Below are 18,114 nucleotides of genomic sequence, written 5' to 3'. Positions count from 1 at the left end.
GCTTAATGGATTGGTGTGTGTGTGTTCTTGTTTGATAAAAAATAATGTCACTTTCTCTCTCCCTTGCTTGAGTTTGGTTATCATGAGAACACGAGGAGCCCTATGGGAGCAGTCCAACAAGTCCATCAAGATCAACCTCCTCTGTCCCATTGCGGCCAGTCAGCTGCTTCTCCAGTAAACCTACAGGAAGGATATAAAGACAATAGCCCTCTGTGGCAACTGGTATTCAGAGAAGCATGTTGCTCCTTCTGATCCTGCACGTAGCATATAGCACTTATGGTGAGTTCACCCAGTTGCCTTTTAAAGCTTCCTAAATTGGGGGCCATCAACGCACCTTGTGGCAGTGGATTCTGAAGTTTAAATATACAGGGAGGAATTCAACATCACATGCTTGTTCCATAAGGGCAAGCATTTTGGCTTGACAGATAGACCGATCACCACCCTCTCCTTCCCTATGCACTGTCCTGAGGGTTCTCCTGAACCTCTCCCTGAACCAACTGGGTTGGCATGGAGAGAGAGGAGAAGGGTGAAAGCCCACCGCACAATCAGAATCCCACCTTTTGCCTGCCCTTAATCCGCCAATGTGCATCTCCACGTAATGGTCCCCAATCCAGCAGGATGCTAGGGTTGATAGTATTGAAAATCCATGAGAGGTCCAGAAAATCAACAGCTACACTCTTACTTGAGCAATAACTGTCCAACAGGGCAACCAAAGTTGCTTCAGTCCCCAATCCGCATCTGATTCAAGATTGGTAGTGGCCTGGGTCAGTAATGAGGTACCTGTGGCCTGGGGATCATTGGTCTTGCTGGCAGGGACAGTTGAATATTGGAGTCTAACAACATCTGGAGGAACACATGTTCCCTGTCACAGGTCTAGGCAATCTGTTTCATCCTGGAATTGAGCAGACAGGCATCTTCTGCTCAAGTACCATGCTCTTCAACAGGATATTTGTCACCGACTGTTAAGGTCTAGAAAGAGTTTCTTCTTCATCATGAACACTTCCCTCAATGTGACTGGGACCATGTTCTTCTTCAAGAAGGCATTACCGGTAATTACCTTCTACCCTCCCATGAAGACAGAATAAGGCAGAATGGGCAGACGTGGAGCAAATAATGTTAGCCCAAACCCCATTGCACACATGAACAAGATGGTTGGCTGGTTGGCTTGGGGGTATTTTGACTCTTTTAGTAGTTAGAATTTAGCTACTATTATTTTACAGTTCAGTCAGGTATTCAACAAAGTCGCTGTCAAAGACAGTGTTGATATCCTCCATAGACATCAAGGATTTAGCAAATTCTGTGAGCCAGTGAGGGTTTGCAACCAATTCACACATTTATTTTTGAGGTATTTATGTTCTCACATGCGGGGACTTTTTACTGCCTCATTTTTTACATGTTGAGTGGCTTGTGTGTGGGAGCCCTATCCTAATTTGGGGGCAAGGAAGAGAGGAAAAGTACAAAGCCAGGGAAAATGTTTGAAAATGAGTCCTTTGTTTTTTCAGTCACCTCATGCTAACGGTTCTTCATGTGAAAATTAGGTGTCTTGCAGCACGAGAACCTTCCCCCCTCAGATATTAGCATGCAGTTTGGCAATATAGCAGAGAATTATAATGGGGGTGGAAACTACTGGTGTTAAAAAACTGTTGTAAGTATTATTGTAATAAGTGCAAAATGCTTAGAGCTTCTCAGTCGAAACAGAATTAAGTGCAAAGCTTGATGATTCCTTCTTATTTAAAAGTGTTATGAATGCTTCTTACAGTCTTCCTTTCTCGTCCCAAGTAAGGCACGATATAATGAACATATTTGCTCACTGTGTATACAAAATGGCCCTCTTGGGGAGGCTTTTGATTTGGTTTGCATTTTAATTTGCTGTTCAACACAACAACGCACAACACACAAAGTGAATCTTTCAAAATTCACACTTTCCCAAATTTCGTGAAACAGTTTGCCGACCGAAATGTGTGTACAGAAATGCATCTGTTAGGACAAAATGTGCAGGAAAAATTAGGGAAATAACATTACAAAAATATTGGGGGGGGGGAATTTATTGCAAAATGTGTCTATTAAGAGAAATGTGTACTGATATGCTGATGAATTTTTGTGAGGTTACCTTTTTTTATCACAAACTCATATGCATACTGGATTTAAGATCGAACCCCCCCCCGAAGCTAACAGATTCATTCATCCCTATAGTTAACTGATTAAGGATCTGTTAAAAATGTAAAGACAGGCACTCCCCGCTCAAGTGCCTCAGAGATTATAGGCCCACAGAACTTGGTCCGAAACAATTTTGTGCTACCTTTCTGCCTCTGTGAGTGTGGTCTCCATGTCCAATGTGATTTGTATGATTGCAGGTTTGGGACTGAAGCAACCTGTTGGGCAATTTGCCTACATCGCAAAAGAATAGGGTACGTTGTATGGATGGGAAGAAAGGTGGGGCCACAATGGCAGGTCCACCCCAACCTTTGTGTAAATTCTGCACAGGGCCCACGTGCACATAACACTCTGTGTTTAGGCTCTGAACAGAGGTCTGGCTCAATGCCCAGAGGTTGGGTGTGTGTGTGAACTACAGCTGTGATCCTCCTTCCATGAATTCAACACTGCCTGTTAATGGTCTGAACGGGATTTCTATGGCTCCATGTGGCGGTGTGAGTTCTCAGAAAAGATAGCTCCACAGGATTGTGGAGCCAAAAAGTGGTTGGTCGCTGTTACCACTTGAACTGGGCCTAATTAAACATTTCCGACATTTCTAAGTAAAATCTCTTTCCCCTTTAACAGTGAGTCCTTGTAAACACGGAGGTTCTCAGATTTGTGATAGGCATCATTTTGATTTCATAGGAGTCCTCCTTTATTTACCTAGCTGGCTCTCAGCTTTTCCTCTCCCTCCGCTTGGGAAAGCTTTAATAGAGCTCTTTGCTCCCACACTGCCACAGAGATTTGTTTCAGAAACATTTGAAAGAGATTTTTAAAGACCCTTGTCATGGGAACAGCTGTCAGCCCACACAGCTCACTTTTAATATTTGAAGCTTTTTTTAATGTTTAATTTGCTTCTACAGGTTTTGAGCCGATTTTATTGTTGTTGAGTTAAAAAAAAATTCTGTTGTTTTAATTAACCCCTGCAACCCAAGCAACTGAAAAGCACACCAGCATCTCATGATGTTTCTCAAGCCGGAGCTTCAGAAATGAGTATATTTGTATGGCCTGAGCCCAGGTTAGTTGTTCGAAACATAAACTGAGTCACACAAGTATTTATTTATGCATTTGATCGCATTTATGGATCGCACCTCACAAAATACCTTGCAGCGATTTCACAGGGAAAATATCAACAAAAAGAACAATTTTTAAAAAAATCCCATATGTAAAAACAATTTCAACAATTCCACGTGGGTGGAAAATTAATAGCCATTTCATATGCAAAACCTATTCCAAATCCAATAGAGACACAGTTGGGGATAAAGATTTCTACTTAAAAGGCTTGTTGAAAAAGGAGAAATCTTTCCATGGGTGCTGAACAGGTGATAGACATGGAGCCTGTCTGACATGGGATGGGTTGGGGAGGAGTTCTGAAGAGCAGATGCTATTTCAAGTGGTGTTTGTTATCTATCTATCATCTATCTATCTATCTATCTATCTATCTATCTATCTATCTATCTATCATCTATCTATCTATCTATCTATCTATCATCTATCTATCTATCTATATCTATCATCTATCTATCTATCTATCATCTATCTATCTATCTAATTTTTTATTAGTTTTCAACATATCATTTTCAACAATAATTGAACATATTTTCATATCTTATACCATTTTTTTTACTTCCATCAATCACATCTGAAAATTTTCCAATCTATTCACTTAATATACATTTATTACATTCACTATTACATTCAGATCTCATAACTAATATCCTATTCTTTCTTTACTGTGCAATATTTCATATATTTCTCCTTACAAAACTTCTTGTAGTCCTATTAACGTAATTTGTTGATTACAATTGCTCTTCAAATAGTTTGTATATTTCTTCCAATCTTCTGTGAATCTCTGGTCCCGCAAGTTTTGAATCCTTCCTGTCATTTTATCTAATTCTGCGCAATCCATTAATTTTATCTGCCATTCTTCTTTTGTCAGGAATTCTTCTTGCTTCCAATTCTGGGCTAACAATACTCTTGCCACTGTTGTTGCATATAAAAACAATTTAACATCTTGCCTATTAATATCCTCGCCTATAACAAGTGGTGTTTGTTATCAAGCAGGAGTAATATAAGATGAAGAACTTTATTTAAACAAACTTGCATTCATGCCTTTCTCTGCTGTTCTGTTGTTGCACTGTTCGTGCGGAGTCATTTCTGGGTAGCTATTCCCTCGGTGGTCACTAAATTTCTACCTCTGACTGTTGTCCTCATCCTTCTACATAGTTCCACATAAATACAGGTACAGTTCCTAACATCTCCCATTAAGAAGGAAGGGGAACAATGTCTCTGTGTTTTCCCAGTGGCCACCATCCAAAGAAAACAATGCTCAACTCCATGTAAAGCATTTTAATAGGTCAATTATGTTGGGCGAGTGAATCATTTAATGACTTCCAAAGGTCTGATAGTTAATGGTATTGGGGTGGAAGTGGGGTGGGGAGGACAATCCACTAGTTCTGCTCCAGTCTTGTTCCCGAGTAGGGAGGCTTCATGAATTTGATCTTTGTGAATTTCAGCCTGAACTTAAAAATAATAACCGGTGCGGATTAATGCAGAAATGGGATGGGATTTAGGAAGGAGCACATGTGAAAATAGTGTGGACTAGAAATAGATTGATTTGCTCCTATCACAGGCACCAAACTGCTGATGAGAACTACTTTCACTTCCGTAGGTCCACATAAACATAGAGAACAAAAAAACAACAACAGCTGTCACTTGAAATATGACGTTCCCTGAAATAATGCAAAGTAGAATAAAGCCCAATTCACATGTGGAGCATTTTGGGCTGTCATTACTCTGCAACCAGAATTGTTTCAATTTCATTACTTTGGCTTCGCCAGCCTAGGCAGAATGACAAGGAGCTGGATTCATTGAGCATGGGTCGTTGGTCTTTCCCTTGGTGTTTCTCTCCTTACAGTGTGCCAGGACTATCTATCTACTGGATTTTGAAGACCTGGGTGCAGATCAATATCCATTGGCTTTCCCCACTTTTGCCCATCCTTGTGAGCCCGTGGGGCAGATTAGGCTGAGAGATAATGCTTGACCTAGGTCATTCAGTGACTGTCATGGCTGGACAGGATCTTGATTTCAAGCCTTCTACTGGGTTACTCTCTGCCCAGTAACCCCACACTAGGACCCCATCTGCACTATACAGTTAAAGCATTATCGCACCACTTTAAACCGCCATTACTTCACCCAAAGAGTCCTGCGAACCACTGCTGTTAAGCTGGGCTTTTTCAGCTGGAACTCATTGGAACTCAGTTCCGGCACCTCTCAAGTGGGCACCATTGCCATTTTATAAGAGAACAAGGTGAATTCCAGCACCCCTTTTTCTAGAAAAATAGCACATGCTATTTTTATGCTGGGAGTTGTTAGGAGACCCCCCCTATTCTCATCACAGAGCTACAAGTCCAGGATGGTTTAATGAACACCCCTCTTTTCAGGAAGCTCTTGACCATTGTACCTCTCTGAGGACATTAAGAGTGTTTTTAACAACTCTCAGAACCGTTAACAAGTCACAGTTCCCAGAATTGTTTTGGGGGGGGAAGCCATGGCTGTATAAAGCAGCATGATACTGCATTATAGTGCAGATGGGGCCCAGGTATTGTTGTCTTGTAACACACACACAAGATACCATGCAAAGACATTTCTTTACAAAGGAATAAAAGGGAACTCCTTATGCGAAGAACAGCATGTTTCAATACACTCGAGCACGCCAGTAAAAATGGCATCCTTCTCTTCTCTTTCATAATATCTAGTTATTAATGTCTCCTTCATCATGATGAGGCCTTTCTCTGATTCTGGCAGCAGCATGCAGAACAGAGGTGGGAGAAGAGAAACATTGCTGTGTTTGGACATGGGTACATTTTACTACGCCCTAAGAAGGGGTGAGGGAACCTGTCAAACAGCTGCTATTTTTCACTTGTGGTGCTGTGCATATTGCAAAGTGTGTGTATTTCAGCAGAGCAATTTGGAATGCCAGAGCCCCAAACTGAGCGGGGTTCTAAATTTTCCTAGATGGGTCTATATCTGACTGCTGCGCAGCTGTTAACTCTGCACAGAGCATCTTGTGCCAGATCTTGCAGAAGGCATCCCGGCAATCAGAGGAATTATTTAACTCAATTATTTTTATTAATTTATTGTATGAAATCCTTCAGAGCGAATCCTCTTTGATGTGCGATACCCTAATCACACCCGCAGGGCATTGTGAAGCGCAAAGCGTGCGTGAGTGTCTTTAATTCCTCAGTGGTATGATAATATCTTTTTTACTAGTGTAAATAAATCAATTATTTAAGTCAAATACTTTGATCACTGGGAACTGCCAGTGAATGTCTGTGCTGTGGAGTTTACGGTGGGCAATTCTTGTCTGTAACAACTACCATCGCAGTGCTTGTAGCTCTTCATTTCAATCCACACTTAAAAATGAGATTAGAAGCCATTCACCAATATACATACTTATCTTGGGCCTGGTGTGGCACAGAGTACCTTAGCCAAGTGGAATAACATGGTGCTTTCATCTGTCACAGGGTTAAAGATGTGCCACTCTTCTTTCTCATTAACTAATTGCTATTGTACAGAGAACGTTTACAATGATTTCTCCCAATGCACCGTGAACCTGGTTCAAACACTCTGCATCACGATAACAATTATTTGCCCATATGAGTAAAAGGGTATTTTGGGTCTCTTGGGATGCAAGGTAAATTAGCATTTTATATCATATTAATGAAGTGTTAATTGTTTCTCACAACGTCCGTGTGTATGCGTGTGAGAAAATTGAATGCGTTCCTATTGACATTGTCGCGGAACAGCCACATTACCTTGCAGCACTTTCTGATGAGTTCATCGAGAAAGTGAAATATTACTAATTGTGAAGTGTAATTAGCCGTTCATCTAGCAGAGACCTTATTTTAAAGTGAAGCTGCAATTTTTAGTCAGAAAAATATGCTTCAAAAAGCCTTTTTCTGAAAAGTGCAGTTCAGTAATACATAGTCAGCATGTGAATACTAGCACACAAAGGGTTTTGAAGATGATTTGGTAACTTCAATCATTTAGAACTCACATAACCCCCCATTTTAAAACCACTGCACTTGTTGCCAGTTTATTCCTGGGGCTGATTCAAGGAGCTCATATTGGTGTTTTAAGCCATAAATATCTTAAGGCCCCAAATATATGAAAGATCATCTTCATCCCCACCAACCTTCTGGAGGATACATTGCTGGATTAAAACATACAATATTTTATCCTCACACTGTCAAAAGTTCAAAATAAAATATTTGGCAAAAGTCTCCTCTATTAGTCACAGATAGGATTGCATGACCTGCGCATGGTACAGTGAGTTCTAGAGAGGAGTTGAAGAGAAAGAGGAAGCCTTCTGATAAAAACAAAAGGGGAAGATTTCTCCCTTCCTCGCAAGCCATGCACTTCCTCTCTTACGGGATCCTCTCTACATTCCAGTCACCGCTTGTGGGCATTTATGTAAGACGTGGTGAATAAATGTAAGAAAGCAAATTTCATTTTTGCAGTTGAAAGTAGACCAGCCGATACCATAAGCTGTTCTAACATACAGGTGTTCTTCTTTGTAGGTTCTGTTCAATTCCATTTATGGGAATGTGGCTGTGCAGACCACAGGTAAAATCTTCTACAAAGCTCTGGAAGATTAGGATCAACAGCCTCTCCTATCTCTCCCATACACAACAGCATCCCACACGTAAGGTGAGGAGACACAGCCAGCTGGAAGGGACCTCTCCCAATAAATGTCCTGTGAGAGCCACTTATTCCTTCATAAAATCATTGTCCTTTGGACTCTCCCCCCCCTCCATTCTGTGTCAACTTTCCAAGAGGCGCAACAGCAAGTGCTGTTTGTTTTTAAATCTCCTACTGTTGTAGGAATGAAATTCACAAATTTCATCTGTTAGTCCTTTAAGAAATAAATGAGGACCTTCAGCCATTGCTCCTATCATGCTTGGGAGAAGGTCGAGGTGTCAAATGACACAGGCCTACTGGAATTGGAAGCTGCGCTCCTGCTTCCTCTAACAATTAATGCTACACAGATTAAGGGAAATCTAGCCAGTGCTCCACTCCTTTTTACAACAAAGCCTGCAAACATGACATTATGGGCCAGAAGGCTTATTACTGGACAGCAGTTTCTATAAAAGTAGCAATTTTATATTGCCTTTTTTAAAAAAAAGAATCCGTATCTTCTGAAAATATATTGGAAAAAAACACTTGGACCAAGGTTTCTGTATGAAGCGTGGTGAAATAAAACCTTACTGTACATTCAGCTATGTGCTATTCTTCCTTAAAGCACGATCTCCACTTTTGGTACCTCTGTTTCACAGCATGGTGGTGGACCATAGAGGATATGCCCTTTGACAGAAAGGAACTCTTTAATGAAGGTATGATCATCTTGAGAAGCTGAGGGAGGACAAATCCAAATTTTGCTCCTTTGGTATCTCTGGTTGTTCTTTCCTTTATTGACGGCACTCCTTGGATTTTCCTTCTGAAGTTCCTAAGTTGTCTCTTTGTCTCATCAAAAGCACCACCTCTCAGCCTCCAAGATGCTTTTTTTCAACAAAACAATAGCAGAGAAGCATTGCTGCTGCGTTCATTTTCCATTCTCAATTCAGGTTGCTTCCCTCCTTCTTTCTTGAAATATCCTCCAGCACATTTTTGCCATGTAAAAGGTTACTTGCATTGGAAGCCTCCTAGACCAGGGGTCAGCAACCTTTTTCACTGTACCTCAGACCATGTGGTGGGTTGGACTATATTTTGGGGAGAAAAAATGAACAAATTCCTATGCCCCAGAAATAACCCAGAGATGCATTTTAAATGAAAGCACACATTCTACTCATGTAAAAGCACACTGATTCCCGGACCGTCCGTGGGCCGGATTTAGAAGGCAATTGGGCTGCACCCGGCCCATGGGCCTTAGGTTGCCTACCCCTGCCCTAGACAATCAAGAAAAGAGAAGGGGAATTCTTTTTTATTGGAATATTTCTGTCCTGCCTTCTGTCCACGAGGGGCAATGAAGGTGACTCATGATAACAGAAAACTAGGAAAATAGAATACAAATATTCTTAAAATGACCCACTTGCCAATAACAACAATAAACAATAAACAAAACAGCAGAGGCAGTACAGGTAAAACAAATTAAAAAGAGCAAGAATTTTCAACCACTGCTCAGGTCAGGTGATTGCTTAAATACTAGCATCCTGGACTGGCACCTAAACCAAAGCAAGTATGGAACAAAGTTTTACTCTAAAGATTACAAACTCCACACCCTGGGTGTCCTGTCAAAGAGTTTTATATACACAGCACAATCTGTTTCAGACAATGTTGGATCAAGATATAATATGTGTTAGGTTAATATGAGAGGAGCTGGTCCTTCTGATATTTTCCCGGCCTCACGTGTGTTTAGAGCTTCAAAGGTAAGAATGAGAACTTCCATTTGCCTGGGAAAACAGGAGCAAATAAAGTGGTACATATTGGTGTTTTGTGACCTGAAAAAAGGGGCTTCTGTTATAACTCTCGCTTCCACATTCTGAACCAATTGGATTTTCTAAATGCTTTTCAAAGGCTACTCTGTATTGAGTGCATTGCAGTAATCTAATCTGGGTGTAATCAAGTCATGTATGACATTGGCCAGACTGGTTTTCTCCAAGAAAAGGGGAAGGTTGGTGTAGAAGCTGAAGCTGGGCAAAAGTGCTGCTGGCCACAACTGCAACCTTGAACTCAAGATTCCTAATTTGCAAACCAGATCCTTCAGGGTCGTGGGGGCGGGTCCAGTTGTTTTTTAAGGGGGATTTCCTAACCAGTGATCTCTCCCTCCAGTTGTTCAGGCTGTACATGTCATGGATAGGAACAATGTGATTCGGAAGATGGTACTGTGGGGTACAGGATATGGCTACATCTTTTTGATTTTTTTGGGGGGCAACTTAGGTTTTACTTTACTCCTCTCTAATTGGCGTATTTGTGTATTGTATAGCCATGACCTTAGCATATTTCGTCTCTAGATAACCGATGTGTCTGATACATAGCCTTTCTGCTGAAGCCAAGATGGTTATTGCCTAGAAGCAAGAAAGCAAAAGAAACTTAATTGTACAGGAGAGGTTAAATCAGAACAGACAAATCAACCAGTTATTTAAAAATCTAAGAGGAAAGGGAGTGGATGATAGACGTAACTGGGAACCATTTAAAGGAATATGCAATCCTTAAATGATTGCAGCATGTGCTTTTCGCTACTTTGATGTCATGTCATTGGTTTACACGTCTCAGTAAAAAGTTGATGAAGAAAATGCAAGTGTGTTCCAACTAAGGTGTTTCCATAGAAAGGTTGACACCCATGTATACTCAAAGGAGTTTATGAAAGGAGAAGAAGTACATGAGAGAAAACTCATAGGCTGCTGGCCTTGTCAATGGCTTTTATTAGCCGGGAGAGAGAATGGTTGTTGTGTTAGAATTCAGGAGAACACCCAAGATAGTGCACCTGAGCAAACACTGTTATCCCTGAGTGAAGTCCATACCAACAGAGAAGGCCAGCGCAAGGTCCAGACACGGCTTACATCCCACTTAATCCTGAATACAAGGGGTGGGGTAAACAGGTGTGTAAATCTCATCTTGGCTCTCTCCACCAACATGAAGGTGACTTTATGACTGTTATGGCACATTTTATGAGTTTATTATAGGGCGTACCTTAACAAGCTTGCTGGATAATTTCTTGGATTCCCCCCTCCCACCCCGGGTTTAGTTATGTGGCAGAGCTGAGGAGCTTGTGGTAGCTAATGCTCATGACGGACCTTGAAGAAACTGGTTACATCAGGAGAAGATGGTGGGTTTTTCCTCCCACATCGAAACTCCTTCCTCTTGAAGGCTTGCAAAACTCTGAGCAGTTTCGGACACAGCTTTACAAAACACCATAGTTTCAGCTGGCTTTGGGAGGTTGACACTCTCATCCCGGGAGCTGCCCCCGCCCTCCACCCAAGGCAGCAACAAAAACCACCAGTAAAGAGTCCTGTGGTACCTTAAAGACAGTTTAATTATAGTATAAACATCCACGGACTGCAGCGCCGCTTTGTCATGTTCATGAAGTTCTCTGTTCAGCTGGGGATCTGCAGCTGGGGATCTAGAGAGCAATGGCTGGGGCTGATGGGAGTTGTAGTCCAAAGCAGGTAAAGGGCACCAGGTCGAAGAAGGCGGACAGGAAAAAACTGTCAATAGTAGGGCCAAAAGGCCACGGAATGTATGGTAATAAGTACAGAAGGTCAGTGCCATTTCTGTGCAAAGTCCAGATGTATGTAGGATAAGACCTGAGCCGGCAGCTCACCAGAGGGGCTTAGCACTGGCACAAAGACACAATATGCCCTTTAGTCCAGTTGCAGGTTCTGCCCCCAGCCCTGGCATAGCAGCAGCTGGTGCTGGGGCCACAGTTTGGGTGTGCCACCCCTAGGCCATGCTATTCAAGTGGACATTGGGAGAGGCAGTGGGATAGGACAGGTATGAAGGCAAAGTCATTGCCCGCAATGCTGAGCCACACATGTAGTGTGGTTATCTAAATACGGGGTGTGTATGGAATACAGTGTGGAAAGGCACTGGGTGGTTCTGTCTTCTCCTTGACTTGCACGTAAAATGTACATGTACGCACGTACACGTAACACAATATTGGTATATGTCCACCCACAATGTCATTGGGCAAGTGTGGATTCACCCTGCACACAATGGCCTGGACCACATACATATGTTTTGAAATGGCCATGCTGCAGGGTAATAACAGAATCCATCTGCAATGAGCTTTTATTTCTAAACAAAACCAGACTCTCAAGAAGAACCTTTCAGGGGCAAAACAAGAGGTTTAAATTGTGTGTGGACTATGTTCTTAGTCCACATTAGTCCATGTCTTCGTTGATTTTACTGCTGCTGCTGCTACTATTTATTACATGCCCTTCACCCTAAATTCCCAGGGCAGGCTAGAACAATTAAAACACAACATTAATATTAAAATACAGTACAATAGTGTTAAGTTGTGGGTGAACATATCAGACGACACAGCGATTCTTCAAACAGCTCTTGTTTATTCACAGGCCAGGACAGAACTGAACTGAAGGGCTCAGTCAGCCTGCTTATATAGAGCTCCAGTACCATGTTACTGTAACAACTTTCTAAAACTATCCAATCACTGAACGTCACTTTTGATCCTTCATTTGCATCTACAGTACCCCCCTGCTGGCCCAGGGTGAGAACTTCAGTACATAACAAATAGTACACAATATTAAAAATAGTTTAAAGCAAGTTAAAGCTACATAAATAGGGTGGGTCCTAAAAGTATAAGTCTCAAGTGTCAAAAGCCAGGGTGAAGAGGTAGATCTTTAGCATTCACTGAAAGCTATATAATGAAGGTGCCAGAATAAAATGTTGTGTATGCACAGCATTATAGAAGTCCAACTGCATTCAGTGGGACATATTTCTAGGCAAATGTTTGTAGAATTGCAGCCAATGTAATAGAGAACTTTCCTCCAATTCACTTATCTAACACAGAGACATTTCCTTGCACCTAAATAACATTGTATGAATTGTTGTAGGTGAGCTGTAGTTTTTGAGCTCAAATTAGCCATCACTGGTTCCTGGGAGTAACCTATTCTGTCCTTTGCCTTGGAATGAGTGAATAATATAGAAACTGATGTATGCTGGCAACAAAATAATTGAAAATACTTCATGTCTTGTTTGTTTTGACTGATTGCTGCTTATGGTCATATAAAGGTATATAAGGGGAGAGCCTTCCGATCAATAAGAGAAATAGGAATAGACAACATGTGACTCTAGAGAGGAGGAAGGTAATGCGTGTTCTTAAGCTACAGAAACAGATTTCAACATATGGCTCAAGTATTTCTGCTGCAAGGAATTGCACATTCCTAACCTGTTTTTAACTGATGACATCCACCTTTGACTCCGAGTATTGCATTTACAGCCAGTTTGCACACCTCTTGCTAAATACCTTCCTGTTTTGGGGGAACGATGGTGAAAGGGTTTCTCAAGAGCTAATGCTATTTGCTTGACAGGTCTTCTCTTATTAAGTTGTCTGGCTTGACTGATAAGACATGCCTCAGTATAACATATAGCTAACTATAATGCCTGGATAACCACCAGAGAGGAAAGACGGGAAATTTGGTAGAATATCAGTATGCACATGAAGTCTTTGTGTGTGTGCACATGAGCACAAATGAATATGCTTTATGCTGTTTGGGGTCACACCATATTTAACCACATCTTATCCTTTGGCTCCACACACTCTTTAAGGTGTATTGGGACATTTAAAGTAACGTTCTCCAACGGCTTTTAAGAACTGACTTTCTGTCAGTTGCTTTGTGGGTGTGTGTAAATCCATATATATGAAGGGATTCCTGTAAGTAGAAATGATGGCTCCATTTCTCAGTGTGACAGCAGAAGGTGGTTGTGTTTTTTTGTCTTTTTTTTTTTTAAAAGATGACATCTCAACCAAAATGTGTGATGGAAGTGTTTCTGAAAGTAGCCACTGGAACACAGATGCAGTACCTGGGGTTCTCGATAGGTTGATGGACTACGACTCCCATCGTTTCTTATTACAGTGGTACCTCGGGTTACAGATGCTTCAGGTTACAGACTCCACTAACCCAGAAATAGTACCTTGGGTTAAGAGCTTTGCTTCAGGATGAGAACAGAAATTGTGTGGCGGCGACACAGCGGCAGCGGGAGGCCCCATTAGCTAAAGTGGTACCTCAGGTTAAGAACAGTTTCAGGTTAAGAACGGACCTCCAGAACGAATTAAGTTCTTAACCCGAGGTACCACTGTACTGAAAATGCTGGTCTGAGGCTGATGATAGAATCCAACAACATATGGAGGGCAACAGATCCCCTCATCCCTGCTCTAGGAGGAGGTTTCTCTGTCACAGGCAGGTCTCATCTGCTATAAAGACTTGTTGGTCCAATAAAAGGCCAGACCCTCCAAGTGTCCCTATTTTCCAGGGACAGTCCTGGATTTACAGAAGCCATCCTGGTTTCTGATTTTATCTCGGAATGTCCCGCCTTTCCTTAGGATGCCCCTAGTTTCATTGGAGGAATGTTGGAGGGTAAGGAGTTATCCGACTCCCAAGCCAAGGAGATAAGTAACTATGCAACCTTTAGATGACATCTGAAGGTAGCCAGTCAGGGTGGTGTTTTTTTGTTTTTTTAAATGTTTAATGCTTTATTATGTTTTTATATATGTTGGAAGTCACCCAGGGTGGCTGGGGCAACCCAGTCAATTGGGTGGTGGTATAAATAATAAAATTATTATTATTATAGTTGTTGTTGTTGTTGATTAGGACATCCCTATTTACATCGGAGAAATGTTGGAGGGCACGAAACGCATCTCATTTTGTGGTCATAACTAAGGTTCAGGGTCAGGCCTTCATGAAATATTCTTTTATTGTGGCATAGTTTCTAAAGTGTTTGCCTGGCTCTGGGGAATGCATATTCTAGTCCTCTTTCACTTGTCAATCCCACACAGAGGTGGCCTTGGCAAAGCACTGCCTTCCAGGGGCTAACTGCACAATACACACAGATGTATGAAACAAAGCCATGCTGCTGTTTATGAAAAAGGAAAGCATCTTTGGGAAATGGGGAGGCCAGATATTGAGGGAGACATCCCTCAGCTTTAACCCTTCCCTGCCCTCTGCAGCGACCATTGGTAAATGGTATCATTGACAGTCCTACTTCCTGACATTCTATAGAGCTTCCAGAGTAATTGAGGGTACCAAAGGAGCACTTCTGATTAAATGCTCCCAGACGCAACTTGGAAAACGAGATGTTACCATTGGTCATATTATCACAACAGCATATCCCTCATCATTTACAGAGTTGAAATGGTGTGTGTGTGCGCCCGCGCCCGCGCCCGTAGGAGGCAAGGTTGGCATATGCATGCAAATTCTACATTAACTTTAAATTAGGAAAATGTTTTTTTTAAATTAATTTGTAGAAGTAAAGGTTCAACATTCTGAATGACAAAGGAGGAGGCTGTGCTTGTTTTATTACGTTGATCTATTGAGTGCGGAAGCTGATTCTTAACCATATCAACTTTAAAATTCATCAGGCTTTAAGAATTGGTATTTTAAGCACCCCTTAACCCTGCTCCTGCCAACCTAGCAGTTCGAAATTACGTCAAAGTGCAAGTAGATAAATAGGTACCGCTCCGGTGGGAAGGTAAACAGTGTTTCTGTGTGCTGCTCTGGTTCGCCAGAAGCGGCTTAGTCATGCTGGCCACATGACCCGGAAGCTGTACGCCGGCTCCCTCGGCCAATAAAGTGAGATGAGCGCTGCAACCCCAGAGTCGGTCACGACTGGACCTAATGGTCAGGGGTCCCTTTACCTTTACCTTTAATGTTGAATTCTGAAATCCAAAGCAAAAACCTTTGAAATTCAGGACTCACCATTCTGAATTTGGCCAATTTAAGAAAATGGTGTGAAAGTTTGATTGAGTTCTTACCACTTACTATTCAACTTAGCTTTTCTAGTTGCAGCTTTTCAGTTCCATTATAATGATCTTCTCTCCCGCTCCCTTTCCTTCAGGAATGCTTTGTTGACACAGATTTTGCTCAGTAATACCAGGGGGAGTTGTATTATGTTAACTTGTCTTGCTCTTTCCCCCCCTTCCTCAGTGTGTAATCTTATTTCCCCAGCTGTATGACTGCAAATGATGAACTTTTTACATTTATGTTCCATATCTATTTTGAGCTGAAGTATAATAATTAACATTGTTAAATGGCAGCCCTCAAGGCAGGCAACTTGAAAAGGTATTTTGATAGGTCTTCATAAATCTACTTCAGCAAAATGCAAAGTGTCTGCATATCTAATAATCTGGATAGGAATATATCCCCCGCTCCCCAAAAGTAAATCTTTAATTTCATAGGGTTTGAGTACCAAGTAACATATATCATCAGTGATAGTGTCCAGAGCCTTGGCCAAAGTAGTATAATTTCTGTTACATTTTATTAACTCATAATATTATTCTCCTTTTGCAGAATTAGATTCTTCTCACAAAGGCACCATCTAATTATTATTAGATCAGTTAATTTCCTCATAATTTAAAATAGTTAAATTTTCCGGATCAATTTTTTTTTAGATTAGGTGATTGTGGGGTCTGCTGACTGAGGGTCCCAGATGCTCATTTTCATCCCCACTGGATGACTACTTTAGTGGTAGGCAGGCAGCGATGCTGCCTCATACTTTGGTAAACCGGAGTGCTGCAATTTGGGCAAATTAAGGTGGATGGCAGCCATCCAGGATGCAAACTAAGTTGGCTCCCATTCAGAAGTGACACTGTTGCCCACCTACTACTCAAATAGCCACCTGGGTCCCCAGGGAGGGGCAAAAAAATATTATGAAGCTGCATTGGGGTGGTGGTGGTGTGTGTGTGTTGAATTGTGTGGGGGCCTATTGCCAGCACTGTGCTGAGGGTCCCTTAAATCTGGTGCTGATCATGGCCTTAAAGCTGAGGTTGCCCACCCCTGCTGTCAGGTGCTGGAGAGTAACCAGGCAGGACTCCGACCTGTCTTTGACAGACTTTATTTGGGTGCAAACTATTCACAGTGAAGTGCGTCATAAGTTCATGTCTGGCTCAATCGCTAGCAGAATCCTGGAGTGGTCTGTTTTTGTACCTCCCCCAACATAAAAGTTTCATCACCCCCAATGGTCTCCGCCCCTCTCTGTGCCTCAGACTACTGCGCAGGATGGGCGATGGCAAAGGCGTGTTTCCCTCCTCTCCGGCTTGCTCAGGTGCGGTGTTAAGGCTCTTGCTAGCATCCTCTGGTCCTTGCACCTCTTCTCCACTGGAGGTGGGGCTTTCCTCCTCGCCGGAAGAGGAACTGCTTCACAAGATTTTCGGAGGCTCCCTGTAACACAACTGCCCCTCTATCTCTTGCCTCTGAGCCAATGTCAGCTCCCTGACACCTGCTTCAACTGGAAGTGCTATGGATTGAACATAGAGAGCTTTCTCCACAAAAACATGTGTTTCCTCAAAGGGCTATGGCTCACACCCAGTAATCGCCCCCCCCCCTAAAGGCTTTTGTGTAAGTACATGAAGTAACTCCTAGAAGAAAAGAATGGACATTTAATCAGCTGTTTAAAATTTCCACTCTATTTCCCTATTGAAAATATAGGACACAAAGAGCTACTGTAGGACAGGTGAGAGGCGTGGTCAGTGGCAATACATAGGTGAAGTCTCAGCTTTCCAGTGGAAGAGGGGCTGTAGGTCATGCTCTAGGTTTCAGTGTGCAATACTGCACTTTTTCTGAAGGCAGATGGGCCTAACATCGGCAAGCTTGGAAGAAAGGTGGGATATAAACAATAATCAATAGATCAACCCACAGTCTGGCTTGAAGAAGATAACTTGTAGCGGTGTGAACGAATCGCATAAATCAGTCTGTGTGTGATGAGAGAAAGAGAGAGAAGGGGGTGGGGAGGAGATCTGTAATATTTAAGTTCAGTGTAAACACCAGAAGCAAGATAACTATTGTGGAATTTGCAATGGAAATGCAGTTATTTCTACTGGACCAAGTGCAAGAATGTTTTATCTCATGGAATTTCCAGTCAAGAATGGAATTATTTTTCACCCTGCTGAGGCTGCCTCAGCACCAAATATGGATTCAGCAAGGAAGGAGGACCAAAAATACCATTCGGCATTCAAAACACAGCTGTTGTGGCCACATTTTTCTTCTTCCTCTCGAAACGGGGGGCAGTATAAAAAAAAATGTACTCCTCTACTGTTATGGTACTACTGGTGGCATTTCAGATATATTCTTTGCTGCCTCCTTTTTCTCTCTTCTTTTATAAACCATCAAGCTGATTTTCCAGCAGTTCTCTATCTACATGGTGTGCTCTTCCCGGCTTTTAACTATGACAATAGGGTGGGAAGAG

At 42.1% G+C, this 18,114-nt stretch overlaps 1 long non-coding RNA gene across 1 annotated transcript in view; it reads left to right on the top strand.

The window, feature by feature from the left end:
- The window catches only part of LOC308584482, a 56,750-nt gene that overhangs the window by 10,432 nt on the left and 28,204 nt on the right, over positions 1-18,114 (top strand). The window contains exons 5-7 of the long non-coding RNA XR_014006818.1: positions 88-279; positions 7,776-7,905; positions 8,532-8,588. This is a non-coding gene — a long non-coding RNA (uncharacterized lncRNA). The remainder of the gene's footprint in view (positions 1-87; positions 280-7,775; positions 7,906-8,531; positions 8,589-18,114) is intronic.

The sequence above is a fragment of the Podarcis bocagei genome (genome assembly GCF_964188305.1).
Source record: "Podarcis bocagei genome assembly, chromosome: 3".
Lineage (NCBI taxonomy): Eukaryota > Metazoa > Chordata > Lepidosauria > Squamata > Lacertidae > Podarcis > Podarcis bocagei.
Note: the sequence above shows the minus strand (reverse complement) of the source record. Positions and strands in the feature narration are given on the sequence as shown.